This window comes from Neolamprologus brichardi, chromosome 23, assembly GCF_056152115.1.
Source record: "Neolamprologus brichardi isolate AB-2024 chromosome 23, ASM5615211v1, whole genome shotgun sequence".
NCBI lineage: Eukaryota > Metazoa > Chordata > Actinopteri > Cichliformes > Cichlidae > Neolamprologus > Neolamprologus brichardi.
In genome coordinates this window covers 30,710,526-30,734,662 of record NC_142125.1, presented here as the reverse complement: position 1 = coordinate 30,734,662, position 24,137 = coordinate 30,710,526, and the positions used below count along the sequence as shown (strand labels likewise).

Here is a 24,137-nt window from a genome sequence, read left to right as displayed (position 1 = left end):
AGTCTTATCAGCCTTTATGGAAATAAAGCCTTTGCTTAATAAACTGTTTCACAGGCTTTGGGAGAGTAGCACATAAACACCTTTTTTCTCCCTACAACGCCATCATTAGCGCATCTTGTTCAATGCTTTACACATAATTGGAATCAACATCTATTGTTCATGTTCTTGACCTTCCACTTGTTTTCCAGCAGACACTTAGAAACATTGTATTACTGCTGAGAGGGAATCTTAACTAGGCGAACACATGCTAAGTGCCTTTACTTTGTTTTATCAGGGGCACATTGCTTCACTTTGAATATAACTTGAAAACTCATACCTATCTAATTTAAATTATCTGATGAAAAATAACAATACGATCTCAAGTATTTAAATATACAATTGAAATTAATCGTGCTGCCTATTTTCTATATGTAGCTGACAATTGCCCATGCAGTGTGGATCAAAATACACATTAAAGCATAATACAGTGAAACTATGATATGTAGTATAATAGAAAGTCGAACAAAAGGTTATGAAAAATGAAAAATTGAAAAATGTACAATAAACGTCATAGACCACGACATTACCTCTCATTAAAGCTGAAATAATTTTTTTATATATATTAACAGTCATTCACGTTAATACTTGAGTAAAACAGTGACATCATGAAGTCTATACTTCCATTCCTTAGTATCATCTCATGGTCAGCTTACAGAAAACAACTAATCGAATACCCCGTAACTCACACTGGCTATATACAGGGAGCCCTAAACTGTATCAGATGTGCACATTGCTCTACACATCATCACCACTAGCAGTATCACTGAAATCAGTGTACACCACATTCACCACTGCCATAGCAATCTTAGAAGCACAAGCTGGGAGCCACAATCAGGGAAGCCTAGAAGGCTGTTGGTCAGTTAACATGGATGAAAAACAGGTACAATAAGATGTCCATACCTGAGGCTCGAGAAAGTGCCAAACAAATGCTCATAGCTCTACCCACAAGGCTAAAGAGATATACAAGAGAAGCAGAGGCTAAGATAATAAATGACTTATTTTCCAAAAATCCATTCTCATGTTTCATTTTTTCCCCCTGCAGTGGAACCTTTGTTAATTTCATTAACACCAAAGCAGCTGTAATTTATTACCAACCCGTGTACCTTAAATTACAGTTCTACACACCAGCACAAATCACTTATACCATCTTTCTTTTAGTTTTTATGTATTTTTATTCATAAACACAACACCAGCAACAACACAGTTGAAAACCAGCCCAAAGAGGCTGAAAAGCAATTTGCAAAAAGTCATTCTACTGTAGAGACATTTACAAGAAGGTTACAGTGCTGCAAGCCTGACTGTTCACTGCTTTAGATACCTGTTGAAGGCTCTGGCTGCTTGATCTGAGTTAGCATACATTCAACTTTAACCTCACTCTGCTTTTTTGCTAACTTTGCATTAGCATGCTGTCTGTGCAGATGCTTGGAAATAGTGTTAGCGGTATAATATAACTGTTTGTTATCTGGATACAGTTTGCACTTTACCATTGCACTCTTATTCTTTCATGCGATAAAAAAGTAACATTCATATCTCTCCTCGTCAAAAATTGTAGAACCGTCGACCATTTCTCTCACTGCAGCACGGGAACTGAAAACAGCTGATTGTAGCACAAAATATTTGTAACACAAGCAACAACATAACTGTAACTGTGATGTAATTGCTGAATTCAGTACAGTAAAGTGTTCCTAAAAAATGAAATGTGGTTATAGTAACACCTTACTTTGGAACAAATTGCACCTAACACTGTGTATTTATGTATGTATAGGCATTGACACCTCCTATTTGTTAACACTTACAGTAACACTGAAGTTAATATATTATATACAGTCTATGATTAATTTCACTTTTTTGTTTTTGTTTGTTGTTGTTGTTGATCATTTCAATGTACTAGTTGTCAATAGTGGCCATACTTTCTAATTATAGATTAATGCTTCATTCTGATGCTTAATGTAGCACTTGAACCAACTAAAATGAGTAATAAAATCAATGAACTATTGGTTTATAGTTAATATTAATTGCTTGTCACATAAGAGCAAGTTTGTAAAAAAAAACTGAGTTTACTGAACTCAGTATAATATTACCTATTTAATATTATACTGTATTTTTAACCTTGTCTTGCAGTTATAGAAGTACTCATGATACAGGCACAAAGCTATCCAGATTGTAAATGCTGAAATCACTCAGCCTTGAGCGACTGCTCAAGCTTCTTCATCTACAGTTCCAGACCCAAGTCCTGTAGTCACTCCAGCTCTCCCCATGGGGTGAGTTGGGTTGCTGCAGGGATTTGCTCCTTCAGTGCCCACTGTTGTTTAATCGCTCACCAAAAGCATTTCTGATCGTCTCTGGGTGGAGTTACATTTACTCTCAAACCTCATCAGTTCAGTCACCTACAATGAGTTCATTGATGAGTTTTAACAGGTTTTTAACAATCCCCTTAAGGAATCCTGAGCTGAATCTGAAGTGTCTAATGATTAACAGGGGAATAGATCTGTATCTGAATTTCCTGTCAAGTTTAAAGTGTTGGTTGATGAAGCAGGTTGGGGAGACAAGGCTTTAAAAAACGGTTTCTATCATTTCCTAAGTGATAAGTTGAAGGGTAAGTGAGCCACTAAGAATGACACTCAGCTAAGATTCCCTTGAGAATTTAGGGGACTGCTAGGGAGATTGATAACCAGTTTGATAACCAGGCACAAGAAAAGAACTACAAATCCTACACTTCAAGTAATTTCAATTGTATTTAGATAGTGTCAAATCAAAACAACAGTTGCCCCGAGTTCAGCTTCCAAGACCTCCTTTACCCTTCCATTCATGCACTTCCTCATGATCGTTGAGGAGCTGAACTGGGGTGAACCAAACTTTCCCTGGAGGAAGAGAGGAGGGAGGAAAAATGTTGCATGTACCATAGTCAGATTAGGCATTATGTTGCATGTCATTAAAAGTCCATCAGGAATTGTGGTGGTACTGGTGGGCAACTTCCTGCAATTAGCCTGCCTTTGTAGACATTACTTTACTCTGGAACTGATAAAAATTGAGTAATATTTGGTGATCAGTTGCCATTTCTGTTAGGAATTCCCTTGGAACCACTCTCCTCACCTCTCTGTGTCTCCATTAAACAGTCAGTTGCTGATCAGGATTTTGTACCGTACAAAGCGAGTTCATCTCATGCTATCAGGAAATGACTGTGAGTACCTGGAGTTTCATAGATTCTCCACACCACAAACGGCAATCGTTTTTGGTTGTACCTGGTTAGAAACTCATGACCTTCACATAAATTGGACTTACAGGAGAATTGAGAGTTGGAGTTTTTTTCTGCCGCTCTCACTGCTTAGATTATGCCTCCTGCCAATTCACTTCCATTCAGCCAATTCTCTGCCAGATTTGTCATTGGTGCGCCCCAAATACTATGACCTGGGACAAGTTTTTTTGTAAGGAGAAAATGCTCTTTCCCTCCCAACAGACCTTACGAATGTGCCACTGATCTGTTGCCTGAAGCTCCTCTGCCTTCAACCTGGTTCTACAAATTCTCTGGTCCTGAAAGAGAAGCCATGGAAACCTGCATCAAGGACTCACTTGCTATCAGTATTATATGGTCATCTTATATTTTTGTTGAGGAAAAGAATACAACACTGAGACCGTTTATTGAGTACATGAATTAGATCATCATTAAAGATACATCACCTGTGCCGTTGAATGATGTAACCGTGTTCACTAAGCTCGATTTGCTCAACGCTTACTGTCTGGTGCACAAAAGGGAAGCTGATGAGTGTAGGTTGCATTCAGTGCTCCCCCGGGTCATTTTAAATATCTTATAAAGCCTTTTAGGTTAATCATTGCACCAGCAATTCTCCAGGCTTTAGTCAATGATGTGTTGAGGGTTTTTCTGAACAACTTTGTATTTGTCTATTTTTACAATTTTCTAATTTTCTCCAGAGATCTCATACAACATAAAGAAAATGTAATGAAAGTATTAGGCGTAACATGCCGACGTTTTGTCACGTCCCAGGGTGTTCCTGAGGAACGCAAAAGGAGACCTTCGGCGTTCTTATGGTACGTGGCGGGTTATGGCCGAAATCCAGTGCAATGACGCTCCCGCGGTAATAGACGTTCCAGCCCTGTATTCCAGCCCTAAACCTAACCTTATCCCTAGCCCTAACCATAACCTTTTTCCTGAGCTTAACCAGGACTTTAATGATGTTAAATAGCGTGTTTCTAAGTGATTTGAAGAAAAAGAGCGAACATGTGTAGATTGAGTCCATACGGTTCTCATATTTCCTCATTTTTCCGAGGTTGTCATTTAGGAACGTGGTGGGTAGCCGAAAACGTAATATGTTGACGATTTGTCACCTAGCCTAAAATGTTACGCTTTGGGAGTGAGAACGTGTTGCTATAGGAAAACAGGCTCTGTGTGACAAAAGGCAAAAGCAAATTCCATGTCACAAAAGTGTCTTTTCTGGGCTACATTCCTGAGGGTGGGCAGATAAAGACTGACCCGGGGAAAGTTAAAGCTGTCTTGAAATGGCATGTAGACAGTTGCAGACAGATCTTTTATAAGAAACTGAAGCCAGTTTGTTTCACAATCAACCTTTCTCATCTCTTTCTCCAGGTCGTTTAAATGGAATCCCAAAGCCAAAAAAGCCTTCGCTGAGCTCAAGAGACTGTCAAGTCTACACTTGTCCTGGTTACCTGATCCTCATAAGCTCTTTGCAGTCAAGGTGGCTGCCCTAGACTTCGGAGTGGCAGTACATCAACCTTCTTTTCCCATTGTCTAAACTTTTGCAGACAAATTACAACTGACTTTGTCCCCCTACAGATCCTCCAACAAACATGTACATGTGTGGGGAAGCAGTACATACAATCCACAAGATCTTGAGGACTCCATTATCTAGTGGACTGGGAGGCATATGGAACAGAAGACAGATGTTGAATTCCCTGGTCATTCCTTTTGGATCCATCTCTTAATTGAAGACTTCTACAGGGTGCACCTAGACAAGCCAGCAAGAGCTTTAAAGGCGATCACTATTGTGGGGCAGCTGGATGGACTGGAAATCTGTTTTTCTTGTTTATTAAACTCGTTTTACTATTGAGTATCAGATGGTGTTAGTAGGCTGGCTCTTCTCTCTGGGTCTGTGCCTGGGTGGAATTTCTCAGTTTGAGCAGTCCTTGATGCAGGTGCTTGCATCTAATAATCAAGTGTGGAGTACAGAATCATTAGCCTATATAGCATTTTTTAAAAGTATATCCAAAGTGCTGTTAATCAGTGCAAGGAATTTGCACTGTAGACAGCTTTTCCAAACATCCTATTTTAAACACAGAAACAAAATAATTTCACAAAAATAAAACAAAACAAAAGACCTACCAAGGTCAAAATTATTACAGATTGTAGGTCCCTGAATCTGATAGTCAATTATGTATCCTTTTTGCTAGATAACAGCCTACAGTCATTTGATGCCTCACACACCTCTTTTGAGAAATCCCAGCCCATTCTTCTTTGGTGAATCTCTCAAGCACCTTCACATTCAATGGTCTTCTGGCATGAACCTTGGTTTTCAGTTCATCCCACAGATTTTTAATGAGAACCAAGTCAAAGCTTTGTGAAGGCCATTCAATAAAATTTACTTTGGTCTTCTAGAGGAAGTTCTTCATCAGGAGCGACATATGTTTTGGGTCTTTTTGGAAGACAAATTGATGACCCAGATCCAGTTCCTTTCAAAATCTTCACATATCCTTAATTCTTCATGATTCCTTCCACTTTGACAAGACTTCCAGTTCCAGACGCACTGAAGCATCCCTGCAGCATGATACTCCCAACTGGTCTCACTGTGAGGATAGTTTTTTTGGGTGGAATCCCTCTCTCTTCTTCCTCCAAATACATGCAATATCTCTATGGCCAAAGCGCTTTAGCTTTGCATAATCTTACCAAAGGTCTTGCTTCCACTACACGTAATGTTTGTCCAGGTTGCCCTTAGCATCCTTGAGTCTGGCTTGAATTTTCAGACAGAGTTTTTCTTGGTCTGCAACAACACCGTTTATTCCTGTATAGGTTTTTAGTGATTGTCTTCTTGGTGACCACAATTCCTCACTTGGCTAAGTCATGCACTACTGTCTTGGCAGTTGTCCTGGTGTCTTTAGACACATCTCACACTATTTTACTTTTCAGGCTTGTTCTGTAATGTCTGACTCTGAGTTTTTTGGTGATAGTACTCACTCCAGTGGTTGACACTTGGAAAAACTGTGATAACTTTGTATACCCATCTCTAGGTTTGTGAGCATCAACAACTAGCAGAGCTCCCATATGCAAAGCTGTAGTGCTGCTAAGTCTTCCCACCAACTACTCTCTATCAGCAAGCCATTCACTCCTTAACAGTTAACAATTTAAATTTTCCAACTTTTCCCTGGGTGTGCTCTTTGGATTTGCCTTTTTCCCAAGCATGACAGCATCGTAGATGGTATAACAGATGGACATGGTGACTGCGATGCCATCTGTTGGTCTTTGAAGTCCTGTTTTTAAGCCTCAAAATAACAGTTTACGCCATTACCATCAAGTAGATATGAGAAGTAGGAGTGGGTGTAGGCGTGAAACCAGACACTCTTTAACTGACGAGTTGTGATTAACAGGTGTGAGCATGTAGTTTTATACTACAGATAATCCCTCATTTTGAAATATAGAATGACCAAGATGAACAATTTGACAATTTTCTATTCACCCAAAATGAACAAGCCCATAAACTCAATGGTAAATGTTTATAGGGGTTATTCAGTGAACCGTTTTATTTATTGGGGTTTTTTGTAGTTCGTTTTTTTTTTTTTTTTTTTTTTGGGGGGGGGGGGGGGGGGGGGGTTATTTCTTTGTACAAAATACATTAATCACACTAATGCTTTATACAAGATTTAGCTACATGCTAATTTTCATCTGCAGTCTCTGAGCACTTTGATAGGACCAGAAGTATTTATGCAATCACAGCATCTGGTGGCCTTCAGATATAATCCAGGTTTAAGGTACTACCTACTTCCATCTTTTATTCTATGTGTGATTATTATTGTATTAAAATATATAAAAATAGAAACAGCAGGACTGTGTTTTAATACAGTAGGTGGTTTGAAAGGAACTAACCACTGTACAACTGCTGTCATCAGATAAGTGACGTGGTATGCAATGTAGACTTATCTGAGGCACTGAATTAGAGCAACAAGTCCTTCTGATGGGACTGGAACTAATGTGAGATGTCACAAAACTCTGAATTGACTGAAGAAGGACATGTAGTAGAAACTACTTCACCTTTTGCTGAAGTATGGAGATTCTGCATGGTTCACTACAACATCTTCCATGCAAATGTTGGTCTTGATTATGCAAATATATTATTATGTTAATGGTGTCCAACTTTAATAATGCATGATGTTGGCATACTGATAATGCATTGCATTTATTGTCATGCAAATTCTAGGTTAGAAGCATATTAATTGGCACTTATCAGATATTCCTTACTTTGGTTAATAATGAGTAGGCTGTTTATCCATACTTTTTTCAGTCTTTCTTTTAGGCCTGTGTGTCTTATGGTATGATTCACTATTCAACATCATAGATCTTTGTTAGTTTTAACAGCTGCCTGTTACCAGTCCAGTTCTTCTCTCACAAGCTTCCTGAGCAGCCATCATCGACTTTCAAAAGCCAAAATCTGATCCATTTGATCGCATGGCCCCCTTGCTAACAGGGAGTAAGATGTGAGTCATCCTCACTCCAATGCCCGCTTCCCTTAGCAGAAAAACTTAAAACGAGCTTTTGCCAGCGTCACAGGAGAATACCTTCAGAAACACTCTTTTGCTTTTTTTATGTTGTTGTCAGATTGGCGGCGCTTGTGGAATGTTCACAGGCACTTGGGGACGAGCGCATAGTGGTGAGTGGCAGACCGACCAACTGACAGCCAGTGAGGCTGTCTCTGGAGGATTCCTACTCAGGAGGTGTCGCTGAGTGAACTATCAGAGACTGTGATGTGCATTAGGCTGTGCAAGAGACCTCCACAAAGAGATTTTTTTTGTGTGGCTGACATTATGAGAGATTCATTAGCTGTCTACTGTTTTTTTCTGATCATTACTCATCAAAGGGTTTCATCTTTCCAGACAGTGATTGACAGGTTGAAATAACTTGATTTCTACCTCTCTGGCAGATTTTATCGCAGCACATACTGTACAAGAACTGTGATCTGTTCATCATCTTGTTTTTTCTTTACTTTGGGTAGAATTTATAACTGCTGCAATCATATTGTTTCACCACAGTATGTAGTTTCTTATGTGATTTTTATTTTGGCCATAATACCACATCATGCATAACTGCTGTTGGAAACATCCAATTAGTAGCACTCAGGGTATGTTAGCTTAGTTAAGACCATATATGTACACATACACACAAACACGTCATAAATGTACAAACACACAGAGACATGCATGCAGGGAAGGAATGGACCAAGAAAATGCATATAACCACTTGCTGTTTCCACATGAGTTCACTCATTGGGAATGGGGGATGGGAAACCTGAGGTGTGTGAGGGGAAAAGAGGAGATCATGGCGGCAGCAACAGTGGGAGCGGTATGGTTGTGGTGGCAATCTCACCGAATCACGAGTAGTGGGAATGACTTCATTAGGAGGGCCTGTAGAAACCTGGTGCCTGGGAATTGTGTTTGTGGTGGCGACTAGAGGGAAGGAAGGAGTGGAGAGAGAAGCTGGATAAATCCTGAATCCTTCTTTTATCTGGCAAGTGATGGAGAGATCCAAATCAACAGTTGCCAGTCAGACGGGCCCCAGGGCAAAGGCCTCCAGCAGTGGGGGTGGTTGGATGGATGGGGAAAAGATGACAGGGAACGTGGGGGCTTGCAAGGACAAGGTCTGACTGATGAGCTGAGTGTCAACCCAGGGTTTTTCCACAGGTTTATCACATCGTTTCCTGGTTTACACACATTGGTTTAGTGGATTTGCATTAGCTTTTTATCATTTTTAAGCTACTTAAAAGCTAGTTTCATCTATGAACTTAAAATGACTTTTATCACTGTTTGTTTCATTACTATTAGGTTATTAGGTTAATTTGACACTTTTAGTTAAAAATTTTAACAATTTACCTGTTTGTTTGTTTTTTTCATTTTTGTTTTACCTCCCCTTTGATTACTTTTAGCATGGTATAAGATCTCAGTAACCCAGTAAGGTCAAATTTGTCATTGGCGATAATTAACCATAACTTAGGCAATCAGCCTAATTAACCTATTTAACTTGGGCAATCAGACAATTTTTTTAAAAGAATTGCTGTCCCAAGTCTTAGCAATCACAGAAGAAATAAGAAGTCATTCCAAATGACAAACAAAAACTTTCATATTTTTTAAACAGTTGATCCATTAAGCTAACCATTTATGCATTAGTTCAATAAAGAGAGATCACTTGGAAGAAGTTAACATGATTTATTGTGATAGAGGGATTAATGTATTTGGAGATTTAAAAAAGGAATTCCAGTGGTGATAGGACTTAGGACACCACCCTCCCCAGTCTAGAAGCTGGTGGTAGCGAAGATGAAGACTGAGGTTTCAATAGAGCTGATGGGGAGATGGGGAAGAGGTGGGTTGCATGAAACAGAGTCTAAAGGGAAAATGACAGAGCAAAAGATTTCAACCATGTAAAGCAGAGGCTGATTGGCTCAAACAACGCAGGTGAGAAGATGTTAGGACTAAAGTAGTGATGTCAGTTGACAGCTAAGAAAGCATTAATCATGTAAATCCTTAATGCAGGAAAGCAGCCAGATGAGTGACTGCAGATCTTCCTTATTGAGCTTCTGCATAAGTTTAATTTCTAGCTACATATTTGAATAATTATCCATGAGCTTTAACAGCAAACTAACCTTTTCAGCCCTTTTTTAAAAACCATATATGCTCTAATTTGACTTACTTTTAGTAGTTTTCGTTGTTCACTAAGAATATTTAAGAAAATATTTGAACAGTATTTCATTTAGCTATCTATTTCAAGCTTTTGTAGCACACTGTTTAAACTTCCTTGTTTTCTTTGTAAAAGGAATCTTTTTCTACAAGTTGTAGGATTTAAGAACTGCTGGCTCAACATATGTGATGATGGAGTGCAAACCCCTAAAACACAGGGCAACTGCAAACCATCCAACAGTCTGAGGATTAGATCTATCTTCTATATGAATTTTTACTCATACAGAATTATAGAGGTGTAAGATACTACATATAAAACATATAAGTAATATAATATATATATAATAATGTAATAATTATAATACAAAATGCTGCAGGAAGAGTACTTACAGGACTAGAAAGAGAGAGCATATTTCTCCTATATTCTTATATTCCTCCTATATTTCTCCCCTTCATTGGCTTCCTGTTAAATCCAGAATTGAATTCAAAATCCTGCTCCTCACATACAAGGTCTTAAATAATCTTATCATCTTATCTTAATGACCTTGTAGTACCATATCACCCTATTAGAGCACTTCGCTCTCGCTCTGCAGGCCTACTTGTTGTTCCTAGAGTATTTAAAAGTAGAATGGGAGGCAGAGCCTTCAGTTTTCAGGCCCCTCTTCTGTGGAACCAGCTTCCAGTTTGGATTCAGGAGACAGACACTATCTCTACTTTTAAGATTAGGCTTCAAACTTTCCTTTTTGCTAAAGCATATAGTTAGGGCTGGACCAGGTGACCCTGAATCCTCCCTTAGTTATGTTGCAATACGCATAGGCTGCCGGGGATTCCCATGATGCATTGAGTATTTCTTCTTCAGTCACTTTTCTCACTCACTATGTATTAACAGACCTCTCTGCACTGAATCATATCTGTTATTAATCTCTGTCTCTCTTCCACAGCATGTCTTTATCCTGTCTTCCTTCTCTCACCCCAACCGGTCGCAGCAGATGGCCGCCCCTCCCTGAGCCTGGTTCTGCCGGAGGTTTCTTCCTGTTAAAAGGGAGTTTTTCCTTCCCACTGTCGCCAAAGTGCTGCTCATAGGGGGTCATATGATTGTTGGGTTTTTCTCTGTATGTATTATTGTAGGGTCTACCTTACAATATAAAGCGCTTTGAGGTGACTGTTGTTGTGATTTGGCGCTGTATAAATAAAATTGAATTGAATTGAATATAATGTATATATAATGTAATATACATGATTTGAAAAGTAAGCAATCTTTGAGTCACTCACATGGCTTAAACAGTAAATACAAAATCAATTTTAAAAAGAAGTGGACAAAAGTTACTTACTAACAAATGCAAAAAAAACAGTGAATTTGGAAATTTGGAAAAAGAAAACAGTTAACACACACACCTTCAGTTTGAATTTATTTGCTTAAGTTACCACACAAAACAGCTTCTCTGCTTTGTTTTCATCTTCACTATATTCGACAGGCTATCTAAGAACCTATATTCCTCATTGCTATAGAAAAGCAGGCTGTTATGTAAAAAGCATAGTTTTCATACTCAAATCTCAGCAATAAACACAAATAACCCCTGCTATTGGCGACCTGCTCAGAAATGAGGGGGAGTATAGAGAAGATGCAGAACAGAGGTGAGCATGCACCACAAGGTCACTTCAGATTGAGAAGTTTGTCAAAATGTGATGACATTAGCAGTCTATAAACTGTTATTGGCCTTAGCTGAGTGTTGGCCATGTCTGAACTGTCTGAAATTACAAAATAAATAAATAAGAGAGACGGGGAGGGAGGGAGAGAGAGAACACATACACCCAAACTGACTGCCACCACTCTTCCAGAAATGATTGCCTCGGAGGTTTCTTTTTTTCTCCCATCTCTCCTTGTGCACCCATGCCCCCCCCCCCCCCCCCCCCCCACACACACACACACACACACACACACAAACGAACAACACACCCTCCTCCGCCTTCACCAACAACAACACAACTAATATCCCCATCCCCCACGTCTCGTGCTCACATGGTTGTACTGTAGAAGGCAGGCTGCCAGATATGTGTAAGCTTCTAGGAAAGGAGGAAAGGGAAAGCCAGAGGAGGAGGCAGAGGGAGGGAAAAGCTTGATCTGGATTTAATGATATTAAACATGGTTTTTATGCTCAATAACAGGCCTGTATTATGATTGATCCAAGACAGTCAACACTTTATCTAGACACAAATGGAATCGTCTGTCATTGAGTCTATTGAGTCATCAATATCCGCTGTAGTTATTTCTCTTTTTTTCCCCTCCTGGATCGTTTACAGTGAGTAATCATCTGTCTGGTCGCTCGCGTCTCATGGGTTTGATCGGATACCGCTTTTGAACAGCGGCGGAAACCTGTCTGACAATGCAACAAGCAACTCACTGAAGATTGAGAGGGCCCCATTATGATGGCTGCCCGTGGCCATATCAGAAGGCTTTTCTTCTCCCTCCTCTCGCCTCAACATAACACACAACGGTAAATAAATCACAGCTCCGACTCTGCTTATCGATCGGCCCTGTTCCGAGCTCCCCCGCCCCGTCTGCTCATTCTTCTCTACAGGATGAATTGTTGCTTTGTGCATTGAGGAGGGCGAGACTGTCAAAACACAGAGGTGCAGGTTCAAAACAGTAAAGAGACAGAGCGAACAGGAATACATTCTAACTGCATGACCCGTTGTGATGCTACATTGTTAGCCTCGATTAGGCTTCATATTAATCGAAATGATTTCAATTAGTGGCAGCATTTTGCATTTGCTTTCCTGGAGGGGAAGCCTGTGTCCTGCTGGGACTACTCTATTAGTGCCATTGTTTCAGGCAAGATCAATTAGTTACAGAGAGGTAAGTGAACCAATTTGGAATACTTATTTATCCAAGACATGCATATAGCTCAATTAAGCAAAGCCTGAAAATTCTGGGTGATTTGCTGTTAGACAGGACATTCATCCCAAAATAATTGACTTTTAAATTCAAATTAATTGCTTTGTATTTAAGATCAAATCCATTTAAAGATTTAAAGAAATGGAAAATACTGAGACAGAGAATCTATATTTTCACAAAATACCAACCAACATAATTAAAGAGTGCAAGTGAAATAAATGAATCTAATTTTTGGTCCATATTAGACATAAAGAGTGCATTCTATGCCATCTCTTCTCAGTTGTACTCATATCAAGTCAGTTAAGTTATGGATAAACTACAATGCTGATGATATGTATATCAGGTCTTTCATAGCTATACGAGCTCTAGACTAATCAATGTTACCTCAGCAGGTGGAGGCTGTCAGTTAATTGCAGGTCTGGCAGTTCAGTGTTCTTCCACCCCTGAACTCCAGGCTAATGGAACTGCATTGACACTGGCATATGAATATGAGTCGGTGGATGGATAATAGATAAATTGTTTTGTTTAAATGTATGTGGATTTTTCCTATACCAACACATATGAAAATAAGTTTTGCCTTTAAAGCAGAAAACAGCTGCCTGTGCCTCTTTAAAAAAAAGAGGAATGACAGTGGTAAAATGAAGCAATATCCAAAAATTGGAAGTCACAATCCCCAAACAACGCAAACGGTTAGCCTATAAAATTGACACTTTGTTATCTGAGTCAACAGTGTTCTGGGATGATGTCAAATTCCTGGCCTGAACTTTTGTTTCAGTCCAGTCCTGCTGGATAGTGTGTTTTTGTCATTCAACACAGTCTGTGGCACAGCTTGATTTTCGTTGATTTTAAACGAACAAACATCCTAATGAGATAGCCACCAGATGATGGCCGGTCTCTGTGTCTGGCTGCCTGCCACCGCCTGCTGCCCCTGTTGCTTTTCATTCAACATTTTGAAGAATGATGTATGAGTTGTCATAGTTTGTGACCACCAAACTCTCTCTCTACCGGTTTCATCTTGAGAAAGATGGATCTGACTTGTCAACTCATTCACTGCCACTCCTTGTACCGAGACCAAGACCTTACCCAACAGCAGCCAACTTACCCTATACTACCAAAAGTATTCACTCGCCCATCCAAATCACTAAATTCAGGTATTTCGATCACTTCTGTGGCCACAGGTTCCTAAAATCAAGCACATAAGCATGCAGACTGCTTCTACAACCATTTGTAAAAGAACAGGTCACACCCTCAGGAGTTCAGTGAATTGCAGATTGTTATTATAAGTCCAGTCCAGTTGTGAAAGTTCCTCATGCCCAAATATTCCATAGTCAGATCTTAGTTGTAATATAGCCAAATGGAAGCGGTTGGGAACAACAGCAACTCAGCTAGTAGTAGGCCATGTAAAATCACAGAACAATGTCAGAAGATGCTGAGTTGCATATTGTGCAGAGGTCACCAACTTTCTGGGGAGTCAGTCGCTACAGACCTTCCAGTTTCACGCAGAGCTTCATGGAATGGGTTTCCATGGCCAAGCAGTTGCATTCAATCCTTACATTGCCAAGTCTAATTCAAAGCGTCAGATGCTGTGATGTAAAGCATACCACCACTGGACAGGACACCACTGACAAATTATGCTTCTTTGTCTGGCAATCCGATGCAAGAGAACAGTACTTATCTGACTGCATTGTGACAAACATAAAGTTTATTGGAGGCAGAATTATGGGGGTTGTTTTTCATGAGTTGGGCTCAGCCCCTTAGTTTCAAACAGGACCTCCGAATGCTTCATCATACTATGAAATTTTAGTTATACTTAGTTATACGCTATACTAAAAATCCTGCCTTTTCTTTCTGTGATAGATCTGAAAATTGTTATCCATGATCTTATTTACTTTATGTACTTATTTTACAGTCAATCCTGTCCGTCCCATGAGGTTTAGAATTGATTTCAAGATCTTCAGGTTTGTCTGTAAAGCCCTTTATGGTGTGGCTCCTTCTTAGATTTCCTACTTTGCTTCCCAGTCCCTCCACTGCCCCCCACTCTAGACTTAAACTCAGAGGTGTTCTCTGTCTTGGCCCTCAAACTGTGGAAGAGCATTCCTCTAACAGTCAAATCTGCTCCGTGCAGTGAGTCTTTTAAAACTAGACTTAAAAATGATTTTTTTATTCTATTATTATTATTGTTTTAGTTAAGTCTGTCTCATTTGTTTATTGTGTCTTCTGTGTTTTTTTAGCCATGACTGTATCTGTTTAACATTTACTAACATGTATTTTACTTATTTTTTATGTATTATATTCCATCTTTTGTACAGCACATTGTCTTTAAATGTGCTTTATGAATTAATTTGATTTGACGAGTAAAATCTTTAAACTAAGGCATCAAGTGTTTACATGAGGTAATAATATAATAATGTATAAAATCTGAGGTGTTACACACTGCCAACATTCATGTGTGGTACCTAATTATAATACATTAGATAAGGCATTTGAAAGGAATTGACACATGGAGTCATATTTGATAAAATGCTATCAAACCCCAACCCTACTAATGTTGCAGTCTGTGGGCATCTGTGAAAGGGTTAAGTTAAGTGGTTTCCCGAGGCAGAAAGCATCCTATGACTAGCAATCAACACTAATAAGATTCATCTTCTCTTAAAAGACTCAGTGAAAAGCCCTAAATCCATTCTGAACACATTCAAAGGGGGAACTGAAGGAGGTGCCTTGTGCTGTGATGTTTTCACGTCCCTCTCTCTCTCTCTCTGTCTTTCTCTCTGCCCCATTCTATCTCTTTTTCCCCCTCCCGCTTCATTATCATTCCCAGGTTATCCCAGCAGCCAAGTGAATCTGGAGCACAAATGAATTAAGGGAGAATTAAGGAGCCTGTGCAAAGTGAAGCCTTTCCAAATCTCAGCTCAGACGAAAGGTGGACCTGCTCAGACATGTGTGCACACACTCAAACACATGCTCACAGGTGTCACAACACTCATCCCTACTACCGACCCACCCAACCACCCACACAAACTAACACGCACACACAGACTAACAATGCATAATCTGTAGCTGCGTCTATAAATTTGTGGATGTCATTGAGTGTTTGTTGGGAGTGTTTGTCCTCACCTTGCTTCTGGGCCTCATGCCAAGCACAACTTCTTGCAGTCCGCAGCCAAAGCAACACAATGGCACCTAACGTAGCCCACCACCCTCCCAGCATATTATATCAGCTGGGGGAAAAAAATGTTCAAAGACAGGACAAAGAAGTACAGATTGTATTTTACAGCAAGATATACTGGTGCAGTATATACATGCAGAGTCTCACAAATGTGTACGTCTGCTGGATATGTCAATTGAGCAGAGTGTGTTAAAATGCAAATGATGCATTCTATAAGTGGAAAGCAAAAAACATAGAATGTATTTCTTCACCATATATAAAGTGAAGGATGCAGCAGAGAAGTCTGACATTGAAATGGTTCAGTGGAATGTGAAAATGTGACTTTCCTTCCAATAACCTCCACTTTCATTCCCAGCAGAGGTAAAGGATGTAGGTTTGCTGCCATGAACAAAGCTTTACACTGTACAGTGACACACCAGTCATATATATACATATATATATATATATATATATATATATATACATATATATATATATATATATACACACACACACACACACACACACACACACACACACACACACACACACATGTACACACACACACACTGGTGAAGCTATTTTCCATATTCAATTGTTAACACTGAAAATGAATAAATAAATATGTCAGTAGGCAATCATTAGTAGGCAGTCAACGATGTTTGATACCTATATGGATGCTTTAACTATTTGTTAGGTAAGCATCTGTCTCAAAGAAAAAAGTTTTGAGACAGATATTATTGATATCAGGAAAATATTGTTAAAGCTGATATAATCAGTTATTACATTAAATATACATGTGGAATGTGAAATGGCCTTGAATTACCCATTTATATTTCTCAAGACTTGTACTGGACCAAAATGGAACTTTATTATTGTGATTATCTAACACTGATTGAATATCCCGCAGTTCCCACTTCTCAGTTAAATTGTGTTTCCATAGCTAAAAATGTATACAGAACCATAGCAACTGCTTTGTGAGGGTATTAAAAAACAAAACATAAAAATGTTGGTTGTAATCCTAATTTCAGCATGTCCTTGTGGAAAGGCGTCAAATTTAGAAATCCTGGAAAAAGCATCATTTATTACAACTGATTTGACCAAACCAAAAATTGACCACTTCCTTCTCTCTCCCCAACCGGTCGCAGCAGATGGCCCCGCCCCTCCCTGAGCCTGGTTCTGCTGGAGGTTTCTTCCTGTTAAAAGGGAGTTTTTCCTTCCAACTGTCGCCAAAGTGCTGCTCATAGGGGGTCATGCGATTGTTGGGTTTTTTCTCTGTATGTATTATTGTAGGGTCTACCTTACAATATAAAGTGTTGTTGTGATTTGGCGCTGTATAAATTAAATTGAATTGAACTTGCACACAGCAATATTTTTTTATGATTTTCACGACTGGGTTTGACTCAATTTATTTCACACAACACTGCTTAATTGTTACACCAGAATACAAGTGACGCTCAGTTGTTGTGAGACCAAACCTAAGCAGTCACCTTTCTCACATCAAAAGGGAATCAAAGGTTGGGGGAGTAGAGAAACGGATGAAGGAGGAAAAGACTTCCTCTATTGCCCTTAAAGCTCCAGTGATTGGAATTTTAAACGCTGAATACCAGAAGTACCTTTTCTCCATGTGGTGTATTTCCTTTTCTTGACTCAGAACTGGTTATATTTGCCCCATTCTGATTCAAAATTGTCGGTTTTGACTGTGTGTTATTCCTCCAGTCATTATCTTCTTATCTCCTAATCATACATTGTCTCTCAAAGGTCTGGAAAAGCTGTTGCATCGATTGATGAGGAATGCAGATTGATCCAGCTCAATCTGCATGGGAATCCATTCCATGCGAGCTGAGAGTTTGTAATTGATCAGACAGGATAAAGCCTGTATCTGGCCTGCTTGACTTTCAAAGGTTAAGGTGAAAATTAATTTGCCTGTTTGCTAGTTACATTTCAATCCTTTAATTAAGTCTTTCAAATGATTAAAATGTAAAACAATAGAACAATGAATGTGACTTTGATTGCTTTTTTTTAATTTTTTTTATTCAATAACATGATCTGTTGGCCTGATGACCAGGCCTGCAGAATTCTAATCAACAAAAGCAAGTTGATGTGTTCATAGTATGTAAAGGTTTTCTCAAATAAATCATATTTAACAGAGGTCTGCAGGCAAAATATTAAATTTCATAAACCTAGGGACTGTGTGTTAACAAAGGAATTTAGTTTAATATATTTTTGTACAAAGCTAAATTTCTCTTATTTCTTTTATCTCCTTTGTATTCTGTGGAATAACATTTCTCAGATGAGAAGTTAGCTTCCAATATTTTACTTTTCTAATATAAGGAATTTCATCTGAATTTGAGTCATCTTTTTCTTAAGCTAACATGACGTGTCCATTGAAGCAGGAAAGTGCTAAATACAAGGAATAAACAAGTAGTGTGTCTTAGTCAAGTGTTGGGCCACCATGCACCACCACAAAAACGTACCTTTGCATTGATTATCCCAAACTCTGGAATGCTGCCGAATGGCTGCAATAAAATATTCTTAATTTGAGTTTTTAATGATTGGTAGAGAGCACTCCAGCTGTCATGTTGCAACCACAATGGGACCGCCTGAGTCAATCATTCACATCTAAGACAGTGCTTGTGATTTCACTAGAGCCACTGCAGTGCATTTCAGAAGCATCCCAGAACTGTTGGCTGTGTCAGTGCATCCCAGTGATCCAAGTGTCACAGAAATGTTAAGACACCCAGTGAATTTCCACAGTTACATGGCCATCCAAATTTTACCATGTGTGATTTTGGATGGGAATTTGGTCAAATCTGGTGACTTTATAGGATTTATTCACATAATTTTCATGCTCATTAAACATATTTATCCTGAGCCCAATTAGGATAGATGTTTCAACATACATACAGTGCTTTGAAAAAGCACTTGTCCCCGTCTTGATTTCTTACTTTTTGGTATTTTTGTTATACTTACATGTTTCAAATCATCAAGCAAGAATCAAGAAGTCACAAAAATTGAACCTCTCTCTTACAAAGTGATGCAGGGCAAAACCTGATGTGAACCTAGGAATGTCTGGCCAATCAAAATTACTCAGAGAGCACCTCAATGACTCATCCAAGAGGTCACAAAAGAACCCAAAACTTCTAAAGATTTGGAAGCCTCAGTTAAGATCTGTTTTTATGATTCAACAACGAGAAAGAGGCTTGGCAAAACTTGCACTGAAGGGAGAGTTCCAAGGTAAAAACCACTGCTGACCAAAAAGAATACGAAGGATCATCCCACATCTGCTACAAAACATCTTGATGATCACCATGACCTGGGAAAAAAGTCTGTGGACTGTTATGTCTAACACACGAACTAACACAGAATTTCATAAAAAGAGCATCATGCCAACAGTCAAATATGGTATGGGTCTCCTGCTTTCGTACCTGGATGACTTGCCGTGATTAATGGAACTTTAAATTTGCTTCTCTATCAGAAAATCCAGAAAGAAAATGTCTTAGGGACAAGCTTAAAGCTTAAAAGCTTAGGGACACTGGTAATGGAGCAGTACAATGATGCAAAACACACCAGCAAGTCAACCACTGAATTGCTCAAAAAACAAGGTTTTGGCCGAGTCAGGATTGAAATCCAATTTAGTTGGTTTGGCATGACCTTTAAACAGGCCAGACATCTTCAAAAGCTCTCTATTTTGGCTGAATCAAAACAATTCTGCGAAAATCTTCACAACTACATGAAATACTTATGCCAGATTATGCAAATGCTTGATTGTAGTTCTTGCTGCCAAAGGTGGTACAATCAGATATTTTATTTCCGCTCGATAAAGAAAATCATCATTCAAAAATTGCATTTTGTATTTACATGGGTTAGCTTTGTTGTAGTTTGTTCTGAAAATGTAAATGTGGCAAACAATCCAAAACTATGGTATGGACATTAATTTCTGTCTGCTTTTAGATTTGAAAATTTAAGCACTGCTTCCCGTGCTTGTCCTGACAAAATGCCACTGTGTTGTATAGTAACATAAATTGCAGATGTATAAAATGTGCAATTGTGTTTTCTTTCCCTGTCTTATTAGCACAGACTTTGAGAATTGTAATTCTAGGGAAAGAAATGTCAAATACAAGCCCATTTTTGTGATTCTCAAAGCACTGTGGTAGCCAGTGTAAAGGAATCTAAAGAAAGCTTGAAATCTACTGCATTAAATGACTTCTTGTTCTTCAGTGGAAATGACACAAATTCGTAGCAGCAAAAATTATGATGCTTATATATAGAATTTTTTTGTGGAAATACAGTAACTGGAATTACCTTTACATACTTGACCTTACTGGTTGAAATATTGGCCTTGCTTAATGTGAGCATATAGTTCACAATTTATTAATTTGAAATATTCAGGCTCAAGAGTGGAAAATAAAAGTACTTTTTCTAAGAATGCAGGTGGATAAACCAAGAGCCTGAGTGGGTGCTTTCCATGTTAACTGCTGCAACAACGCCACACATGTGCAAGGAAGTTCTAATGTGCATATCTGTGCAAGTTTCTGTGTGTGCGTGTGTGTGTGTGTGCATGTGTGTGTGTTTGCACATAAGCTTGGAGCCTTCTGGACAGGGCAGAGGGTGAAGGGGAGTGCTAACACACTCTCCTTGTCAGCAGCAAGGGTAATTACTCCTGGCTGAAATTACTCAACATTTGTTTATAAGCTCCCCTGAGCACACTGTAAATAGATTGTCTGCTCAAGTCCAATGCCATTGAAGCCCTGCTGTCCCCAGCAAACACACACACACACCCAAACACCTACGCACACACCCAAATACACACACACACACACATACACACACACACACACACACACACACACACACACACACACAAATTTTCATATCTTAGTGAGGACATCTATATGACATAATGCTTTCCCTAGCCACTTACCCTAACCCTAACCATCAAAGATGAATGCCTAATCTTAACCCTTAGCCTAACCCTAACCATAACCTAACTGTAACCCTGACACTAAAACCACATTTTGAGCCTCAAAGTGCCTTCAATCTTGTGGGGACAGGTATATTGTCTCAATAAGTGACTGTTGGTCCCCACAAGTATAATGAACTTCCAATTTTCTGTCCTCACAAAGATGTCTAAACACACACACACACACACACGCACACACACACGCACACACACACACACACACACACGCACACACACACACACACACACACACACACACACACACACACACACACACGCACACACACACAGGCTTTAAATTCATTCAATTCCATCTTTACTTGACTTCACACATGTGAGGATAATGTTTTTATGCACTTTCCTTTTCTTCCATGACTTACTTATGTTGTAGACCTTGCCGTAGTTAAATACTGGCACTGATCTCTCCGACATCACGTTTTTCAAGACTCAACACTCTCCACGTTCCCCGTCTCTCCAGGTCCTTCTTTTGGCACCAACAATGAGATCTTTTTGGAATGCATATGAGGAGAAGAGAGAGAGAGAGAGAGAGAGACGAGAGTGAGTGAGTGAGAGAGGGTGAGAGAGAAACTAAAACACCCCAAGTCAAGGTCCATCCATGTAGTTATTATATGAGAAGGTTCCTGTCAAAAATGACAGTTTGAAACACTTGACCCACAAAAATGAATTCTCGGCCAGGGCCAAGTGACAAACCCAAAGTAATTCATTCTTTTGAAATGTTGCGGGAGATGGAGAGAGATGTGAGGAGAAGGCGAGTGACATAGAGAGTGATAGAGCAAGACAGAGAGATGGAGAATAAGGAGAGAGAACGAGGCAAAAGAAACAAAGAGAGATAGAGAGCATTGAAAAAAGGGGCACTAAGAGGAAAAAGAGGTGAATTTGAGCAAATTTAAAAGAATCTTAAGGGATGAAACTGTTTAGTTTTACTCTTCTAGGATTACAGTATCTATTAAACAAGAGCTTTCAAACAACTAGTTATTAGTTTACCTAGTGACAACATGATACAATGTATTTGTTTCATTTCATTTCACAAGGGTCAAATACAAATGATGAGCTGCTTTTGTCTGAAATCAAGCACCCATTGTTCTGAACTTACTGTTAACTGTTCGTAGTACTGGAAGCTGCATATATGAACAAAAAGTTTTGAAAGTGAAAACGTGGGGAGGGGGTAAAAGTCAAGATAATCAGAGAAAATGGCAAAAAAGAAAGCACAAAGGAGCGCTGACATGAAGAGAATTAAGGCCTCCAGTAAGTTTAGTTAACTGAGTCAGTCATTTAACATTACAGTATGTACTGTGCACCTCCAGTTTATACAATCAGCATTTTATGGGAGGATTTGCGTTTTTAAACAACAACAAAAACAACTTGCAACACTGTAAACTGACTGCAGTTTCAGTTAGGAATGTTATTGTGCAGTTATGAAAAGCTATTGCTGAGCTTTTTAAAACCCTATGTCTAATTAAGCAGGATTGTTTATTCGATGTTTGGAAACGTGTTGTTTCTAAGAAAGTTGGTAACCGGAAGCCAAGTATGGAGGCGGCATAGGCAACTATAGTGTTTTAATCATAGACAGTATGAAAGATGGATCCAGGTACCAGGATGTTATTCAGTGATATCTGAATTCCTGTTTTGAATAATCACACTGGGAGTCTTCACCGGGTGGGTCTGACACTACCTAACAACTTGGCTGAAAACTCATTAGGCAATCAGAAGAATCAGAAGTCAAGCCAGAAAGTTATTTTCCTGAAGACTTCTATAAGATCAGAAGTGTTTTTACAACCACAGACGTCGACATTTTATACTGTCAGGGCTGTTAGTAGTTGTTTGTTTCCTACCATGCACCAAAACATGAACTTAACATGTGTCATTTTATCTGTAAAATTTATATTGCACTTTATGCTTGTATATGTTTATTTATTTTAAAGCAGCACATAGGCATAAAACTCCTAATTAAATTGTATTGCCAAGTACGATGACAATAAAGGCTTTCTGATTCCAATTTGCTGTTTCTCAGCCAAATAAAAAAAGAAAGAAAGAGTTATGAAAGTAGCACGAAGGAGAGAGGGATAAGATAAACCTATTTAAAATATAAATGCATCTTATTAATCCACAAGAGCTTCAAGGTGGAAAATTTGACTCTGTTTTCTATAATTGATTAGCTAATGATGATTTTGATTGTATTCTTCTGTAAAAACCTCCTAACATATGTTGGTGTTATTGAAAGCTGCCATCCGGGCTAATTTGTCTTAATTACACTGAGTGTGTTTGCTGCCTACTACCGCCGTCCACTGAGAGAGACAGACACGTTAGATAGAGTGGAGAGTGGGGAGCGCAACATCTGTCTGTTAAAGAGTCGAAGCACACACACACACACATGCGCGCGCACACTCATTCATAATTGCAGTAACACATGCTCACAAATACACAAATCTGAACACACTCGCATACTCACACCGGCACATACAGTGGAAAACAAACACATACACCTCTCTAATAATAAAACCTTGGTACAGCAACCTCACCACCATCCCTTAGCCCTTACCTCCCATGTCCTGCTAATAGCAGCTACCACAGAGGTGACTGTGTGCAAATAGGGCCGTAGCGCCGATGGCCATCCATCAGAAGGCCCCAGAGCAACATTACACCACTCTAATGGCCCACTCTGGCCTTCCTTATGATATTAATCCACCGCCTCACAGCACTGATTTCATTTGTAAAGTGGTAGGGGGAGAATTTTTTTTTTAGTTTGTTTTGTTTTGTTTTGTTTTTATCCACATGTACATGTACTAACGTACATAGATGCAGATCTCCAATTCAACACATACAAGCATGCTGTCTCTATGATGCATATCTCCATACATAAACATAAAAACAAGATCAGCAGATGTCTGCACTCTCGTTGACTTTCTCTTAGTCTTTTTCATGCAGACCCTTAACTGACCATCACCGTGAGCCTAAATATATAAAGCAAGACCAGCATAGTGCATACATCAAACTAACTCGGTAGGTAGTAAAAGAAAATTATTGGAGAGTCTTCGATGCAGTCTGAAAACGTGAAAATCAAGAAAACAACAATTAAATTGCTTGGCATACCTTGGAGACTGCACAAAAACACACATTTACTTTGAAGATCTCAGAGGTGTTTGCTGGTAAGTTTAGACTGATGC

The 24,137-nt window shown here is 39.1% G+C and overlaps 1 long non-coding RNA gene across 2 annotated transcripts; it reads right to left on the bottom strand.

Moving 5' to 3' along the window:
• Window positions 1-3,498: 3,498 nt before the first annotated feature.
• Window positions 3,499-22,286, bottom strand: LOC102795317 (uncharacterized). 2 transcript variants are annotated; one of them, XR_004844069.2, is made up of 4 exons: window positions 22,067-22,286; window positions 21,333-21,458; window positions 15,959-16,062; window positions 3,499-3,570 (listed from the first exon to the last, which is right to left on the bottom strand). It is a non-coding gene; the product is annotated as an uncharacterized LOC102795317 (long non-coding RNA). The 2 variants fall into 2 exon arrangements; XR_437422.2 differs by lacking the exon at window positions 3,499-3,570 and adding an exon at window positions 9,467-9,655.
• Window positions 22,287-24,137: the final 1,851 nt, after the last annotated feature.